This window comes from Gymnoscopelus microlampas, assembly GCF_963454915.1.
Source record: "Gymnoscopelus microlampas genome assembly, chromosome: 16".
NCBI classification, from domain to species: Eukaryota; Metazoa; Chordata; class Actinopteri; order Myctophiformes; family Myctophidae; genus Gymnoscopelus; species Gymnoscopelus microlampas.
Window position 1 is genome coordinate 42,726,153 of NC_139953.1, and position 19,069 is coordinate 42,745,221.

The 19,069-nt window shown below is 39.9% G+C and overlaps 1 protein-coding gene and 2 long non-coding RNA genes across 3 annotated transcripts in view; all 3 read left to right on the forward strand.

The window, feature by feature from the left end:
* LOC311062689 (MAM domain-containing glycosylphosphatidylinositol anchor protein 2) overlaps positions 1-19,069 on the forward strand; it is a gene marked incomplete at both ends in the record, with an annotated part of 584,351 nt that overhangs the window by 384,709 nt on the left and 180,573 nt on the right.
* LOC311062698 lies at positions 2,747-5,551 on the forward strand. Its single transcript, XR_014602528.1, has 3 exons — positions 2,747-2,818; positions 5,225-5,268; positions 5,420-5,551. It is a non-coding gene; the product is annotated as an uncharacterized lncRNA (long non-coding RNA).
* Positions 6,413-7,827, forward strand: LOC311062697. Its single transcript, XR_014602527.1, has 3 exons — positions 6,413-6,489; positions 6,584-6,645; positions 6,756-7,827. It is a non-coding gene; the product is annotated as an uncharacterized lncRNA (long non-coding RNA).

Below are 19,069 nucleotides of genomic sequence, written 5' to 3' on the forward strand. Positions count from 1 at the left end.
ATAATTTTGGTGTTTGTATTTATCTATTTATATGCATAATATAACATATACGTATATGTATATGTACATGTGACACTGATAAAGCTCAAAGATCAGCAAAAAGACTGCAAAGGTCAACCCTGGTTATGTCGAATGGTGGGTTACATCAATAGTCTACAACTTTTCAATAAGAAGTTATAGATTTTTGAAATAGTTCAAAGTTAAGCTTTTCTCACAATTTTCAAAAATATTTTTTTTAAATTAAAAAACACGTTTTCAGACTCAAAAGAGGACGCTGAATCGAATGGGCTAGGTCTCGATTTTGTATGACCCTTAGAAAGTGGTTTAAACAAGCGTTAAAGTTTAGTAAACTTGAAGCTTTTTTCACAAACATATTATTATTTTATTTTGACCCCTCCACCCTCTTATTTATATGATATTGAGTCGAATGGTAGGTTACATCAATAGTCTAGAATTGTTTAATAAGAAGTTATAGATTTTTGAAATAGTTCAAAGTTTAGCTTTTCTCACATTTTTTAAAAATATTTTATTTTTAAATTAAAAAACACCTTTTCAGACTCAAAAAAAGACGCTAAATTGAATGGAATAGGTCTCGATTTTCTAGGACCTTGGGAAATACAAACGGTCACCAAAAAGATTGGACGTTGACTTTTGTATAAAAAACTGATTTTGTTGAGCACAAAATCTGTAACTAATCGCTCCAGATATTTTTTTTAAATCCGAAACTTCTCTCAATCCATATTGAGAGTAAGCCGGATTTTTTGGCACCGGCCTTGATTTTTTCTGACACTGATAAAGCTCAAAGGTCAGCGAAAAGACTGCAAAGGTCAACCCTCGTTAAATTTTTAGAAATTGTATTTTTCTTCGAGACTCTGGCTTTAGACTAATGTGATGGCGCTGATTCCAAATATGCAAGTTTCTTTTTTCTCGGACAACAGGAAGTGCCTCAAAAGGCCACTTCTTGGTTGGTTTTAGGGTGTTCCAAGCCTGTGATTTCTCCGAAATATTTTTTTTCCAAATCTACACGTAAAATAATGCTAAAATTTGAAATAATCAAACCCTAATATCAAATCATGATTTAATTATCCCTTAATTGGCTATGGTTACGGCTTCGCTATCTCGCTCAATATCTCGAATACGATAAGGACTTAGGGTCCACTTTTTGGATATGTTGTAGAGCTGGCTGAGACGCACACTTGGATGTCTTGTTTGTCCCGTTACGACACATTTCTATTTCTGACTTTGTCCTTTGATATGGTCTTAAGATATAAGACTCTACTGTATGTGCCTTCTGAATGTGTAGGAGGTCAACTTAGGAGTGTCATACCGGGACAAACAAGACATCCACACGTGCGCCTTGGCGAGCTGTACAACATATCCGAAAGGTGGATTCTAAAAATGCATCGATTTCGAGATATATCGCTTTATTGCGCGTAATAACTTGACATTTGACCCTAGCCAATTAAGGAGAATGGTAAGGCCGTGTCCGAGGAGAGTTATATGGGCGCGTTCGGGGCGACGCGCTGACCCAGAAACAGGTGTCCAATTTTGTTTTTACTCCTTTCAAACAGGTTTTCACTATTATCTCGGCCCCTAGGGGGCGCTGAAACAAACGGACAACGTATTATTGATCAGCTCTTCACCCCGGACGCGTCCATATAACTTTCCTCACACACAAACATGTGGTTCTGAAAATTAGGGTTATTGGGCTTCTTGAATAATTTGGCCACTAGGGGGCGCTGACACAATCGGACAACAGATTATTTATCAGCTCTTCAGCCCGGACGCGCCCATATAACTTTCCTCACACAGGGACATACGGTATGTATTTTTAATATTTTTTTTGAAAATTAAAAAAATAAAGTACAATAAAAAATTTAAATAAAATAAATGAAAAAAGTAATCGGAAAAACACGGCCCCCTCACGCATTAAGAGGGCAGGATGAGTCACCAGAACCAAGGACGGGTGTTTTTGATTAATCTAACATGGTTAAAATGGAGTTTGAAGTTACAATGGGTTTGTATAGGAAAGGGGCGTGTCTGATAAAATGAATATCAAATATCTAAATAATGAATCAAGCAACTTAAAAACTGTCTGGGTGGTTCACAAAGGCCTGAGTAGATGATAAAGTGACAGAAAGTTTTTTTGAAAGTGAAATATCCCTTTTAAGTGTATTTATTTTTGGACATCACTTTACACAAGTGTATTCTAACATCACGTTTTGTGTGTGTGCTTTTGGTCCTGCTAAGTAAGGCTGTATTGTCTGAATTTTCATTATAATCAATGGGGAAAGCCTCGCTCCTGTTCAGTCCAATCAGATGTAGGGTCTGTCTACTGCATCCTCCTAACTCTATGACTGTATCCTGTATACAATTCAAAGGGCTTTGAATGGTATACGGGGCGTATACCATGCACCGTTTCCGTATCCGCCCAAACCTAGAACCGCACTCAGGGTTGCCAGATCTGCTCATTATAATTTCCCTGCAAGATTTTATTTGAAAATAGCCGATCTACAAACTCAAACGCGTCGCATCGCGACGCGTTGTGAGCTTGTAGATCTGCTATTTTCAAATAGCTGATGTATGTGTTAAAGTGCTCATGTTGCCCATAGTCGCTTCTTTTGGGCTGGTTTTGGGCTGGTTTTCCTAGACCTGGTTGCTTGTTTCTCTCACAGAATCTGGCAACACTGACCGCACTACACATGCGCAGTTGATCACTGGAGAAGCGCGCGTAAGAAACAGGAAGAGAAGAACGGTCTTGTTGTTTTTCTGCAGCTCTAGTCTGCTCCGTTCATTCATTCAGAGTTGTTATGCTAAGGTAAGTTAACGTTCACTGTATATACTATATATTTAGCAAACGTTGTCTTTTGTCATATTCCTCATACTTTTGTTGCTTAAGTTTATGTCATCGATTTATTTAGCGAAGTTAGCGAGGGACTCTCGTCCTTCTTTGTTTACCCCAGAGACACGGCCCGCTGGACTCCGCCATGTTGAAACTAGTGTTCGGTACAAACGTATTTACACACAATTACAATATTATTGTATCCAAGTGATGTTTAAAGCAGGGGTCTTCAACAGGGGGTCCTCAGAGTTACTACCCAGGGGCCGCCAAATCTGTGTGTGTGTTATATATTTATTTTTTACATTAACCACTTGAACCCTAGCATCCCTTTTCTGAGGGTAACCAAAAATAGCAGATCTAGAAAAATAGCAGATCTACAAGCTCACAGTGAGCTTGTAGATCGGCTATTTTTGGCAAAAAGGTTTGGTCTAGAGGGGGTAAAAAGAGCAGACCAAGTTGAAAAAAAAGTTTAATCTGAAATACAATTTTATACAATATAGAGGGGGTCCCTGCTCCATCTCTCTCTCAGCTAGGGGTCTTTGGAAAACGTTGAAGACCTCTGGTTTAAAGCATCTATTTACTACTTTACTTTAGCCATATTTTATGTTTGTCATACAACTGTGTTGTTTAAAAAATGTTTAAAAAATGTTCATCTACAAGCTGACAACATGCTTTGTGATATTGTAGATGTTCAGAAAATCGCTTTTATAAGAATATTATTTATAATAAATGTATTCAATTAAATGTTGCACCCCTGTGGGTTAGAAAAGCTAAACTGGCCTAGGGCAGTGGTTACCAAACTGGGGGTCCCAAGAAGATTATCTTAATGTTTTTCAGTGGTCCTTGAGGGGGTTCCAGGGGGTCCCCAGGCAAATGAATAGTTAGCAACCAAATTGACCCTTATATGTCTGTAACTCTGAGTGTACAAATGGAACCAAATGGACCCGTTAGGGTCCATTTGGTTCCATTTGTACACTCTCAGAGTTAAATGAACACTGATGATGGTGATACAGTGTAGATTGGGACCCCCTAAAAAATCTAAATGGTTGAGTCCCTGGCATATATTTTCAAATGGGGGTCCCAGGGCTAATATTTGTCAATTTGGGGGTCCTTGATGCGAAAAAGGTTGAAAACCACTGCTCTAAAATATAAATGGACACACAACAAACAATACTACAAAACATGGTCAAACATTGGCCACATTGTCAAATATTACCTAAGAAATAGGCGCACATTGTGAAAATAGAAGATCTACAAGCTCACATCACAACGCCTCGCGATTGTGAGCTTGTAGATCTGCTATTTTCACAAGCCCGCGGACCCCCATTTGAAAAGATATGCCAGCTAGGGAGTCCCATAAGAGAAGATTTTTACGTCTCTAGCAGTTCCATTTGTACACTCTCAGAGTTAAATGAACACTGATGATGGTGATACAGTGTAGATTGGGACCCCCTAAAAAATCTAAATGGTTGAGTCCCTGGCATATATTTTCAAATGGGGGTCCCAGGGCTAATATTTGTCAATTTGGGGGTCCTTGATGCGAAAAAGGTTGAAAACCACTGCTCTAAAATATAAATGGACACACAACAAACAATACTACAAAACATGGTCAAACATTGGCCACATTGTCAAATATTACCTAAGAAATAGGCGCACATTGTGAAAATAGAAGATCTACAAGCTCACATCACAACGCCTCGCGATTGTGAGCTTGTAGATCTGCTATTTTCACAAGCCCGCGGACCCCCATTTGAAAAGATATGCCAGCTAGGGAGTCCCATAAGAGAAGATTTTTACGTCTCTAGCAGTGATTCTTTTAATTTCAAGGACCCCCAGTTTGACATGCATTAGGCTACGGACCCCTATTTAATGGCATTTCTATCTCCGGGACCCCAATTTATATTGTAAAATCTATGTTAATTTAACCATAAGCCATAAGGGTCAATTTGGTTCCTAACTATCCATCATTTAGCTCGGTACCCCCTGGATCTCCCTCGAGGACCCCTGGGGGTCCCGAATTATCATTGTACCAACAATTAATGCGGTAGGGTTAGACAGTGGCACGTTGTGAGGGTGTAGGCTGGCCATTATTGAGAATGTTGTCCAAAATAGGGACACCAGGTTGAAAACAGACTATTATTATTAGTAGTAGTAGTAATTTGTATTATAGATTGTGGCTTATGTTGTTTGTATATTTGGCTGTTTGTCTTGACTGCAAGGCCCTTTGCTACTGTCTTGTCTAGCCTCATTTATGCCAGTGGTTGCCAGTGGTTATTTGTTTAATTCCTTTTTTTACTATTACTTAGTTATTTCTAATTGGCGTCTAGACATTACCAAACATTGTTTCTAATGTATATTATCCTTTTATCCCTTACCTCATAGAGCACTACAATGTTGCAGGACAGATATGCAGCCAGTGGAGCTAAGTGAGTAAGCTACTACTCATGTTAACACACCACTGATACCTGGCAGAAAAATGACAAACATCTGACACACTTCAGTTTCTGCTATTAGAAACGTAATGCCAGGTTACACTTTTAAATTGTAATTGTTTATTTTTGTTATGTTTTCTGGCAGTCTGGCAGAGTCAACTGAGAGCCTAAGACCAGACCCAACAAGAAGGATGTTTCCCAGGTCTTGGACCTTGAATAACAACCCAGATGGGCCTTCATTGACTCATTGACCCCTGCTTCAGAGAACTGGAACATGTAAGCAAATGTATTCCTTTGAAGTAGGCCTGCATGTGCTTCCTTCAGTCAGTTGAATATTAAGAACACTAAGTATATTTTATTGTAGGACTAGTGCTCATGATGCACACCAGCAAATAGTTATTGATGGGGATGGGGTGGCGACTGTTGACGAATACAAGTATTTGGGTACAACGATTGATTCCAAGCTGACATGGAATTCCTACACTAATGCCATCTATAAGAAAGGTCAGCAGAGGCTGCATTTTATGCACAGACTGAGACAGTATAATGTGCAAAAAAGTGTAATGGTGCTCTTCCATCGATCCTTCGTGGAGAGTGCACTGACTTTCTGTTTTGTTTCCTGGTATGGCTCACTATCATTGGTTAATAAGAACAAACTCCATAAAATCATCAATGTATCCAGCAAGATAGCTGGGGTACGACATGAGAGTATAGCAGCAATGTATGAGACCCGGGTGCTTAGGAAGGGGAGAGCTATTGCTTGGGATAGAACGCACCCGTTATACAGTCAATACCACCTTTTACCATCAGGACGACGGTACACAGTGCCAATGTTGCAGGCTAGGGCTTCAAGATCATTTGTCCCTATAGGACTCCTGAACAAACAGGCCCCATCTCAGTTCTGTGCATACAATGTAATGTGATGCCTCTTGAATCATGACTGGTGGCCTTTTCCAGTTTGTATGTATTTTGTATTTATGTTATGTGTTTGTGATTTTTTTGTATCCTGATGGCACAAAAATGTTGTCTCTCTGTGATCTCTCTCTAGTTATGGATGAACACCGGTAGATCCTCGTTGGAGGAATGTGAACTGACCTGCTCTCTCTCTTTATCTGTCTGTGTCATAGGATGAACTCTTGACGAATCCTCGATTGACGGAACTCCTACTTTGTACCCAAAGTGATCCGCTGTGGGACCTTAAGCAGCTGGACAAAGGTACAGTAATTACTGTTTCTGACGGAGTATCTCATGAAAGTATACGCTTGTTTAAATAACTGGCTGCTGTAAATTAATGTTTTTAACTTTGCAGCCCGCCTGACATGTCTCCACCACATGAAGTTAGGACATACATGCTCTGCTCACATCCTTGAGGTAAGAAATGTGCATATATGGCAATTTTCATATTTGACTATAAGATTCAGAATGCAACGCATACATTTTTTGTGATATTTTTTTGTTTTTTCTGTTTGTGTTTGTGTCAGTCTGCAGAAGACCCCAACACCTTTCTTCAGGCAAGACCACTCCACTCAGCCCTGCCGTCTGTGAAACCATCTGCACATGCCATTGGAGCCATGCCTGTATTGACCTTCCCAAAAGATGACACCTTTTTTATCCAGGGGGAGGCAGTATTGTGACCAGGATTACTACATGTTTTTGTGAGGGTACCTACCCTAGGAGACACGGGGAGAACATGCAAACTCCACACAGAAAGGCCCCTTCGCCAACCCCACCTAGGGGGTGGGCACTGATGACTCGGAGGAGAGGACACGCCCACAGCATCAACTGCAGGAATCGAACCCAGGACCTTCTAGCTGTGAGGCGACAGCACTACCAACTGCGCCACCGTGCTCCCCCCAAAAGAGGACACCTATGCCAGCATGATGTATCTCATGGCGAGTGATTACACCGTTCACCTCACATACCCCAAGTGGAACATGACTCATAGAAAAAGACCAAACGCCACCAGTTCAGTTCCTTGATGTTGCTGTAATACGGTTAGTTGATTACTCAGGTTAGTCACCAACAGAGCTTGGTACTGCTTTATTACCGCCAAGACGTCTTGGTAACAATTATTCTTCAACTGATGGACCCTGTGAAGTAAGGATCAGTTATGCCTCTCCCTCAAAGCACTTTATATATACATTGTATTGTCACGCTGGATGGTTTTTAGAATTGAATGTTTCCAGTTGAGTGTCCAGACTTGAGTGTCTGCTGTGTAAAGTGTGAAGTCCTCCCCCTGCCCAACTTTGCAGTGGTTCTCAAACTTATTCCAGTCCAGGATCCCCAAATTAATATTTGGCTTTGGACCCCCCTCTGAAAATAATCTGTGCCGCTGGGCCTCCCCATACACAATTTGGGTTGTTAAAATTATATCATGGGTTAAAGTAGTAAAACTGACATTGAGGCTATGTCAACAAATGTTCAGCAGGACCTCCTCAAATCCTTTCATGGACTCCTGGGGGTCCCTGCGTGGACCCCACTTTGAGAACCACTATTTTATAGCATGTGGGCCTGAGCTGCTTTATAAAAGAAAATAAATGCTGAAAATAAGAATGCTTCTGGTGTCTTAATTTAAGACTTTTCATTCTATTATTTTGAAGGAATTGCTTCTTATTGTAAGAGTTTTGGGGCTTATTATTATTCTCAGATTTAAGGAAAAAATCCTCAGAATCGGCTTAATAAAGAGAACAAAAATACCACATTTAAGCATATCTTTCTTAAATAACAAAGTATTCATTGCTTGTATTAAGCAGAACTTGCTTTAGATGTAGGCATTTTTGTCTAGTTTTAAGCACCAGTATGCTCTTTCAGTGGCTAGACTTTGTTTCTAGTTTTAAGAATTCTAGTATAGAAAAAAATGCTTACCCCATTGGCAGTTTTTTTTGCTTGATATAAAGAAATATGTCTCAATTTAAAAATATTTTGCTTGTTTTAATTTGGCCATTTTTTGCAGTGTGTGTGTGTGTGTGTGTGTGTGTGTGTGTGTGTGTGTGTGTGTGTGTGTGTGTGTGTGTGTGTGTGTGTGGAGGGGGTCTGTGGGGAAATCAGAGCCCTTCAAAGACGTAAAGCACAACTCTAAAACACAGACACATAATGGGAGACACACACACACACACACACACACACACACACACACACACACACACACACACACGTACACACAGACATTGTGCATGTATACAGTACACACACACACACACACACACACACATGCCTGACACCGCACAACAACACACACGGACAGTTGAACCCTCCCGCGCTGGAAGAGTTCAGTTTGTGGGTCAACATCAGAAATAAAACCACAGGGCATGTTGGTGAATCACTGAGGCAAGATCATGATGTCTCCTCCCCCGCACGCACACACACATGCGCACACACAGACGTTTTTATTGCTATAATTGTAGATCGCCTATATTTTCCGTATAGAGCGGCACTGGCGTGCAACTAAGTAATACATCAGGCAATAACTCTATTTCTTAAACCTATAACCTCTAAATGTCTAATCCTAACTTTAACCCCAAACAGAGTATTTTGTCAAAAAGATTCAGCAATGCATCGTGATTCGGCCGTGCACAATTTGGTATAGTAGCGTGCGCGCACTCACACACACACACACACACACACACACACACAGACACACACACACACACACACACACACACACACACAGAGAGAGGCCGTGCCCCGCAGTCATCAGTGGCATTTGGATGGCAGTGATGGCACAATGGGAGCACAGTGAAAGGAGCGAGGATGGCAGAGCATGCAGGCTCTCTGCCATGATCACACCCAGGCCAGGGTTGCCATATCAGCCCATTCAATCCGGGAAAGCATCTTACAAATGTCTTCTAAATCCAGGTTTAAACAAACTAAACAGGTTTCTGTTCTAAATCCTAACAGGTTTCTGAAAAACCTATGTTGCTATATCAAACTTTTTCATGTCAAGGACTACCGAAAATGATATGTATTTGGCAGATCACCCATCTCAAAATATCTTGTTATTATCTTTCAAAAAAATGCAGATCTACAAGCTCATAGCGCGGCACTCGGTGCAGCGCTATGAGCTTGTAGATCTGCTATTTTTGAATAGCCAAAGTGTAACAATGGTTATAAGTTACAATATGGAGATACAAGCTTTCTGCCCGACATCAACGCCACAGATCCCCATTTGATATGATAAATTGTTTTTGTATCTCTGGGAAATCTATCCAATCTGCATTGGTTCTCAAAGTGGGGTCCGGGGACCCCCATGGGTCATTGGAGGGGTACCAGGGTTAATTAGTTAATATAGCGTCATTTTCTCTTTTACAAATCTCTTTATTATTTTTTCAGACAGGTTAAAATCACAGTGGTGTCAGGCAAGAACAAAGAGGTCTGTTTTTTTTTTACGAAAAACTACAAATAAACAAAGCACATTATAACAAACAATAAAAAAGGGTACAGTAATTAATGTACATATTAACAGGGGTCATGAAAATAATAAGAATTAAAAAATAAACAGACAAGATAGACAGATATAGCGTCATTTTAACCGCTTTATTTTATATACTTTTGGCTATTCAAAAATAGCAGATGTACAAGCTCATAGCACGGCAACGAGTGCCGTGCTATGAGCTTGTAGATCTGCTATTTCTTTTTTAAATCTCGAAAATGTGCCCAAATCTTTTTCTTTTTTAAAGGCGAACATTTTGAACTCAAATCTTTGCTTCTGGGGGTCCCTGGCACAACATATTTTCAGGTGTGGCTCCACGGTCAAATACATATGAATCCGGAGGTCCTTGGCACGAAAAAGTTTGAGAACCACTGACATAGACATGCGAGAGAGAGAGAGAGAGAGAGATTATATTTGTACGCATTTTGACAAGTTGCAGGTTTGAGCACGCGTGCAGCGCGAGTCCACACAGACAACGACAATGGCTGCTGACGTTTTTTTTTTTGGCGCTCGCCACCGCCAAAAAAAACCTGATAGGCGGCCGGCCGGCCGGGCTGTAATTGGCTGTCTAAAAGCCTCTCAGCATAGTGATGTGGCAACTCGCTGAATAACGCCTCACGTCCCCCCTTTGCTAATGGCCGCTCACGGCTGCTGGCACCTCTCTCTCTCTTTCTCCCTCACACACACACACACACACACACACACACCAGCACTATAGCTGTCTAGTCTAGCCATTGTTTTTGGACCGCCAGGAAGGGGCCGGAGGATTGGAGGAGAAAATATTGCTACGGAGAGGAATATGTCAGCTCTTGACACCTGCCAAGCCCCGGCGGGTGCTCGCCCGCCGGAGAGATGTATTGTGAATGCTAATCAGTAGCAGTAGGAGGTGTTGGGTCTCGCGCACACACACTGTTAGCCCGGCCATCTGAGATCTCCTCCTACCGATATGTCTGGATTCAACATAGGGGGGTAAGAGTCGGACAGCGGTCAGTGAACGGACTGGCACTTTTTACAAAACTTTATTCTTCTCTTTTTATTTGTCTTTTATTCATTACCTCCCAGTGTAATCGTTATTTCCCAAATACGTTAACCAGGAAGTGAATGGAGCGGTAAATCTTTGGATCACGCGATCTCCTGGTTCTGTGTGCATCTGGGGATGAAATGGTAACACTCATGTGTTAGCGAAGAGCGCCATCTAGTGAAAAGAGTGAATGAGTGAAACGACCCAAAAGTAGCAGATCCACAAGCTACAAACTGCTACTTTTGAATTTGAATCGTGAAAAGTAACCAGTATTTTGCCACTTGTACCTGTATGTATGTATGTACGTAAACTGTAAGTAAGTAGCCTTGACCAATGTTTACCGGCCAGGAGCCTATCTCCAGTGTCTGGAGCGTGAGGCGGCTTTATGTACAAGTACATCCCCCTGGATGGGCTATTTTTGACTAATGCCCCCCCCCCCAGAATATCCAACGCTGGGCCTCAAGCAGTGGTGGAAAGTAAAAAGTATCAATACTGCAATGTAGAAGTACTCTGTTACAAGTATAAAAGTCAGGAATAAAACATTGACTTGAGTAAAAGTACAAAAGTATTGGTATCAAAATATACTTAAAGTACCAAAAGTATTAAAATATTTGAAAATAGCAAATCTACAAGCTCATGCACGCGCCCGTTGCCTGGGGGGCTAAGCCCCCAACCTAGTAGAGACCTAGCAACGCGTCTGAAATAGACTATGTATAAAATAGGGCTAAAGTGGTTAATGTATGTTTCATAAAGTAATATATTTATATCTGCAAAGTAACTAGTAACTACATTTTTCAAATAATTGTAGTTGAGGGGCGGCCATAGCTGAATGGTTAGTGAACCTACCTAGGGAGCCAGAGGCCCTGGTTGCCCCAGGTTCGATTCCAGGCCAGGTCAGCATATGTGTCGATGAAATGAAATTTTTCCCTGAGCAAGACTCAACCCCTAATTGCTCACAGGTTCTCATTGGAAACAAGACCGCAAGGACTTTCATGAACGACCTGTTAAAAGGAATTATCCTTATCCTTATGAGTAAAAGTACAATATTTGCCTCTGAGATGTAGTGGAGTAGAAATAATAGTGTAGACAATTGGAAATACTCCGGTAAAGTAAAATTACCTCAAAATTATACTTAAGTACATACATGTTCTTAGTTACTTTACACCGTACTGGCCTCAAGTAGTTAACAACACTTGCTAATGTCACCACCAGCGGCTTTGTAGCGTAAGTGCCTGAGCGGCTTAGCTAATAAATGGGTGTAAATGTTGGGATTAGCTGCTTAACTGTATGCTACATGTGGTCTGTAATGACTTAATGGACACTTTACAAGCTAAGCACTATTTTATGGCACTTTAATACAACAGCTAATCAGGAGATAATATTTAAAAGGATCTTGTTAGGGTTTTAATTTTTTTCGTCTTTTTCTTTTTTTTTTTACTTGTGCTACTTTATTTTATGGTGAGATAGTAAATGATGTCATAAACATTTTGTTCCGGCGCCGCCCATGTTCCACCCTGTTAAGTTTTATCATAACGTTTCTGATGAGGCTGGACTGCCTAGTTTATTTATTATGCATATCGACGCTGTCTGTCGGGCAGAAACCTCTCACTCCATATTTTAACTTGTTAACGCCAGTGGTGGAAAAAGTACTCCCATGTTTTACTTAAGTAAAAGTATCAATACTGCAATGTAGAAGTAATCTGTTACAAGAAAAAGTCCGGAATTCAAAATTGACTTGAGTGAAAGTACAAAAGTATTGGTATAAAAATGTACTTATAGCACCAAAAGTAAAAGTACTAAAATGTTTGAAAATAGCAGATCAACAAGCTCACAACGCGTCGCCATGCGACGCGTTGTAAGCTTGTAGATCTGCTATTTTCAAATAGCCTAGGTATAAAATAGGGTTAAAGTGGTTAATGTATGTTTTAACTTGTAACTAAAGTTTTCAAATAATTGTAGTGGCGTAAAAGTACAATATTTGCCTCTGAGATGTAGTGGAGTAGAAGTAAAAGTGTAGACAATTGGAAATACTCCAGTAAAGTAAAAGTACCTAAAAATGGTACAGTACAGTACTTGAGTAAATGCACTTACTGTAGTTACTTTACACCACTGATTAACACCCTACTTGATCACACTACAGCGTCACACACAATCATCAAAATGAGCAGAAAGCTATTTTTGAATTTGAGTAACAGGTTTCCACCCGGCTGTGGCGATACGCTCTTTTATTTGTGGCTCCAGGAAATGAAAACTATCACATCGTAAACATAGTAAATCGTTGCTGTCGCGGCAGAAACCTCTTATCTCCGTATTTTAACTTAAATGTTATTTCTTTCGTACATTAATGCCCTACTTCGTCACACAAAAGTAGCAAACATAGCCCATCTACAAGCTCAAAACGTGTCCCATCGCGACGCGTCTTGAGCTTGTAGATCTGCTGTCTTTTGCTGTATTTCAATTGTGTATTCTGAAAAGTGAACGGTTTTGGACGCACTGTATGAGGTTTACGCCCGACAGCAACGAAATTGTAAATGAAGTATCATTCATAGCCAACCCATAACAAAGGGATTCAGTTTAGCTCAATAATATAACCCAATGATGTCTGAAAACTGGGATACATTCACTGCAGGATTCAAACATATCGTCTCTGTCGGCAGTGGTGGAAGTACATTTACTTAAGTACTGTAATTTTTTATTTTTTTACGGTACAACTGTGAGGTATTTGTACTTAACTTTTACTTCTACTCCACTACATCTCAGTGTAATATATTGTACTTTTATTCCACTACAATTATTTGAAAACTTGAGTTAGTTACTTTTCAGATAAATCATGCTTTTCAGATATAAATCATGCTGTTCAGATATGAAACATGCTTTTCAGATATGAAACATGCAATAAACCAATTTAGCACTTTAGCACTATTTTGTACCTAGGCTATTTGAAAATAGCAGATCTACAAGCTCACACTCGCATCGTGACGCGTTGTGAGCTTGTAGATATGCTACTTTCAAACATTTTAGTACTTTTACTGTTGGTACTTTAAGTACATATTGATGCGAATACTTTTGTATTTTTACGGAAGTACATTTTGAATACTAGACTTTTATGGGGTTAGGGTTAGTATTTCTACATTGTAGTATTGGCACTTTTACCTAAGTAAAGAATTTGAGTACTTTTTCCACCACTGTCCGTCGATGTGGAAAACCTCATCATGTCCAAAACTGTTACTTTTTAGTATTCAAATTCAAAAACGTAAAAAGTAGCAGATCTACAAGCTCACCAAGAGAAAAAGGTGTCTATAGTGCGCCACTTCCATATACAGTATGTACAGTTCTTCTCCTGTACAATCACGACACGGTTTTCACACCCTGGGGAACGTAAACAGATCTGCACGTCATCAACATATGGTCTCTGTCGGGTAGAAAGCTCATACAGTACTGTATGTCCAAAACTGTTACTTTTCAGGATTCAAATTAAAGACGGTGTGCCGTGATTTTCAGTGATCCCCCCCATAAAACATAATCATCAGGTATTATGGTTATACTAGGAGGAAGATTTTTTTCAAAAAAGTGTACAGAAAGTGTTAAAATTATGTTTTTATGTGGACACGCCTCCAGTTCATTAAGTATACCTGGTTCTCACCTTAGCACCTCCTCCACCACCTTAGCACCACCCACCTGTCCTAGTCCCTCCGCCTCCTCATGCCCACACCTGTTGTGTTATGATAATGAGGGGGAGGGCATGTTTTTACTATGTCACTAAAGCGCTGTTTCTCTATTGGCACATTTGACCCTCAAGGTTTCAGCCTCCAGGAAGAAACTCCAAATAGTCAGAGAAGATATAAAACACCATAAAAACACCACCAGGGGGGCTTAATGAAGTTCTATCAACCTCATAGACACATGAAAAACAGAAAAAGTGCAAAACCATGGCACCACCTCTTTAAATCAAAAGTAGCAGATCTACAAGCTCGAAACGCGGCGCGAAGCGACGCGTTTCGAGCTTGTAGATCTGCTACTTTTGATGCTCTGGTGTGACGCTGTGGTATGACCAAGTAGGGCGTTGATATACGAAAAAAAAAAAATGGAGATTCGAGGTTTCTGCCCGACAACAACGGTTTTAACAATCCTTATTGTAAATCCCAATGTACCAACAAGGTTTATTTGATAGGGACAGATACTGTGTATACATACAGTACAGTAGGGAGGCTGGGAACAGATGCTCAATGCAAGCATCACAGTGCTTATAGCAGATGTATGAGGGGCCGTTCAGGCCATAAATAATGAAACACTTTCACACACGCTAACGAGACAGTCTTATACTTACTACTGAAATGCTTTTACATTCAATTTTGAGACACTTTCACACACGCTGATGAGACACTCTTACATATACTACTGAAATGCTATACGTTCAATATTGAAACACTTGCACACTCACTACTGAAACACTCTCACGTACATACATACTTTGTAAATCGATGCACGTTCATATATGAAACTTTATACATACTCATCTGAACACTTACGCATACATATGAGAAACACATACACATACATATATACTTCTGTGTCATATACACATGCATACGAAATGCTTGCACGCATACAAGTTAAACATTTATACATTTATATCTGAAACACTCACACATACACATATGAAAAGGCTGCATGTATATTGCTGAACACTTGTACATTTACAATTGAATTTCTTGTATATTATAACAAACTAAAATGAAAACTTTAGATGCATGTGCAAGCCTTTCACATGTATTCGTACAAGTAATTTCAGTAGTATGTATAAATAAATTCAATAATATATATACACATAATTTCAGTGATATGTATAAGTGAGTTCAGTATAATGTATAAAAGAGTTTCACATGTATTCATACAAGTGATTTCAGTAGTATGTATAAATGATTTCAATAGTATATATACATGATTTCAATAGCATACATACACATAATTTCATTATAATGTATACAAGAGTTTTACATGTATTCATACAAGTGATTTCAGTAGTATGTATAAATGATTTCAATAGTATATATACATGATTTCAATAGCATGTATAGATCATTTCACTATTATGTATACAATAATTTCACATGTATGCATACAAGAAATCTCAGTAGCATACGGAAGTGATTTCATTAACACCGGAAGGCACGGGCAGGTGCGCGCGCACACCAGGAAGACATTTCCAGAGAAGGAGAAGATAAGAAGGAGAAGACAAAGGCAGCATGCAGAGATGCGATGCGAACGTCTTTTTACCACTGGTCTCAGTAGCGGGGGGGGGGCGGAGGTGGGGGTGGGGAGACGTCCCCTTTTAACTCTATAGGAGACGTGCATTAAACTTTAAAGGAAACATGCAGTGCAACTATAATAAATATCCAGTTGAAACGTGACGCTTGTGGATCTGCTTTTTTCGGCTTCTAGGGTTCAAGTGGTTGATGTAAAAAAAAAAAAATCATATCACACAATGATTTGGCGGACCCCCTGTAGTAACTCTGAGGATCCCCTGTTGAAGCCCCCTGCTCTACTCTATTTAATCTAAATTAATGGATAAGTTATAGAACTGCCCCTAGCCATTTCCTATAAAACAGTGGTTCTCAACCAGTGGTCCTTGAGGGGGTCCCCAGCAAAAGGTTTTAATACATTTTCACCCCTTTATCCATATTGTAGGCTATATGTTGGCTATTCAAAAATAGCAGATATACAATAAATAAAAATAAAAGATTAATGTTAGTGGCACCAAAAAGATTCCCCCCGTTGACAAAACCGTCCCGGGGGGCACCGAACGGGTCCGCACTGACCCCAAATAGCTGATCTAGGCTATATGGGTTGAAGTGGTTAAACTGCTGGGGACCCCCAGAACACTTCCAAGGACCCCCCTGATGCGCGGCAGCGCGGGACGGGCGGGTGTCTGTCTGTCTGTCTGTCTGTCTCTGGTGGGGCATGAAATGAAGAAAAAAAAACTGGAAAAAACCCTGTAACAGAGTATTTCTACTTGCAGTATTGATAGCCTACTTAAAGTAAAAATGTGAGTATTTTTTTTCTCCACTGGCACTGACTGTATGTCCAGTCCAACCACGAGGTTAGTGCCAGGGACCACTATATAATATTTATGGTGTTTTTCACAATTTGTCATTTTTTTTTGAAAATAGCAGATCTACAAGCTCACAATGCATTGCATTGTGAGCTTGTAGATTGGATATTTTCATATAGGCTATGTTTGTCATTTATCCCGCCTATATGGTTTAAGTGGTTATACTGCTGGGGACCCCCAGAACACTCCCAACTTAAGGACCCTGGTAGTGATGCGAGGGGGTCTCTCTCTCTCTCTCTCTCTCTCTCTCTCTCTCTCTCTCTCTCTCTCTCTCTCTCTCTCTCTCTCTCTCTCTCTCTCTCTCTCTCTCTCTCTCTCTCTCTCTCTCTCTCTCTCTCTCTCTCTCTCTCTCTCTCTCTCGGGCCGTTGATTTATATATTGTTTTGTTGTGCTCCGTGGCGGGGCGGGTTATGAAAAAAACCTGACCCGCGCATCACTCCCCATGGGGGTCCCCGGACCCCATTTTGAGCACCAATGCGCTCATGCAATGGGATGGCCTATACTATATTGTTTAATAACATGAATAGGCCTACATAAATACATTTTGATTGGTCAGAGGTGTAGCAGTCACCAGCGAATTTCCACAAAATACGAACTGCTGTCTGAATTTGCTGTCTGTCATTGACTTCATAAGGTTTTAAAAAACAGGCGAAAAAAACGTATTTATTCGCAAGAAGAATTCACCCCGGTGTGGACCATACACTGCTGCGTAGGTGATATATTAATATTCGATATCGAATATTAGAGAGAGAGAGAGAGAGAGAGAGAGAGAGAGGGGGGGGGGGGGGGGGGGAAGAGAGAGACCCCCTCGCATCACTACCAGGGTCCTTAAGTTGGGAGTGTTCTGGGGGTCCCCAGTATAACCACTTAAACCATATAGGCGGGAGCTTGTAGATCTGCTATTTTCAAAAAAAATTGACAAATTGTGAAAAACACCATAAATATTATATAGTGGTCCCTGGCACTAACCTCGTGGTTGGACTGGACATACAGTCAGTGCCAGTGGAGAAAAAAAATACTCACATTTTTACTTTAAGTAGGCTATCAATACTGCAAGTAGAAATACCCCAGTGAGCCATAGTCGTTATTTAGACGTTCGTTTTTATTGTAGACCTAAATTAGATGGTGTAGATTTGGTCTATATCTAGACCAAATCTAGCCAATTGAATTTAAACAATTATTCCATACATATTGATTAAAAAAAACAACTGTAAGTTGCATTACTGATCTCCAAATATTGGACAAAAATAATTTGAATAGCCATTGATCAATATACAGTATAGTTTAGATTTAGCCTTGATCTAGACGTTTATATCAAAACTATATATCAACGTTCAAATGTAGACCATTTCTAAACTTTTATTTTTTTATTCATGTTGTTTGAAAATCTTTATTTTAGGGTGCTAACATTAGGTTAATAAATTATTATATATCTCACTATTGTCACTATTGATCAATATACAGTATAGTTTAGATCTAGCCTTGATCTAGACGTTTAAATCAAAACTATATATCAACGTTTAGATTTAGACCATATTTAAACCATTAAATGTATTTCATTTCTTAGTCATGTTGTTTGAAAACGTACATATGTTTAGAAATACTATTACAGCGAAATAATGCAGTTTGCATAATGGTGATAATATGCAAATATATTTTTTAAATATGTATAAATATAACAAATAAAGGCAGTTTGCAATAATGGTGATAGGCTAATATAAAATACAGAGGAACGAGTGAAAGCCAAGCAGTAAACTGCTAACCTCGCATCACTAGACTTTCTAATCTACAGTAAACCGCAGATTGGGTTTGGAGGTCGTTTTGCTTGTTTCTTTCCGGAGACTTGGCAACATTGTTGTTTTGCTTAGCGGTCTCACAAGACGTGGCAACCCCTGGAGTTTCATAACAACACGGAAGTCAGCAACGCGTTCTAAAGGCGGAAAGAGGAAAACTGAACAGAAGAGACTATAAGAACAGAATTGCAAAAAAACATTCATTCTGAACTGCATAGGTGAGTGCTAAAGGATACATTATTTGAAGGAGATGTTTATTTGTGTTGACATGTTTATTGAGTTGATGTTTATTGAGTTAGTTGGTCATGTACAAGTTAGCGTTAGCCAACTAGCTACCAGCTGCTAGCTTCTGCCCAAACAAAGTGCTGGCGTCATGGCTGGCGTTCAATGTTTTTTACTGGTGGACCGTAACGAATTACAATCACTTGAGTTTAAATTCA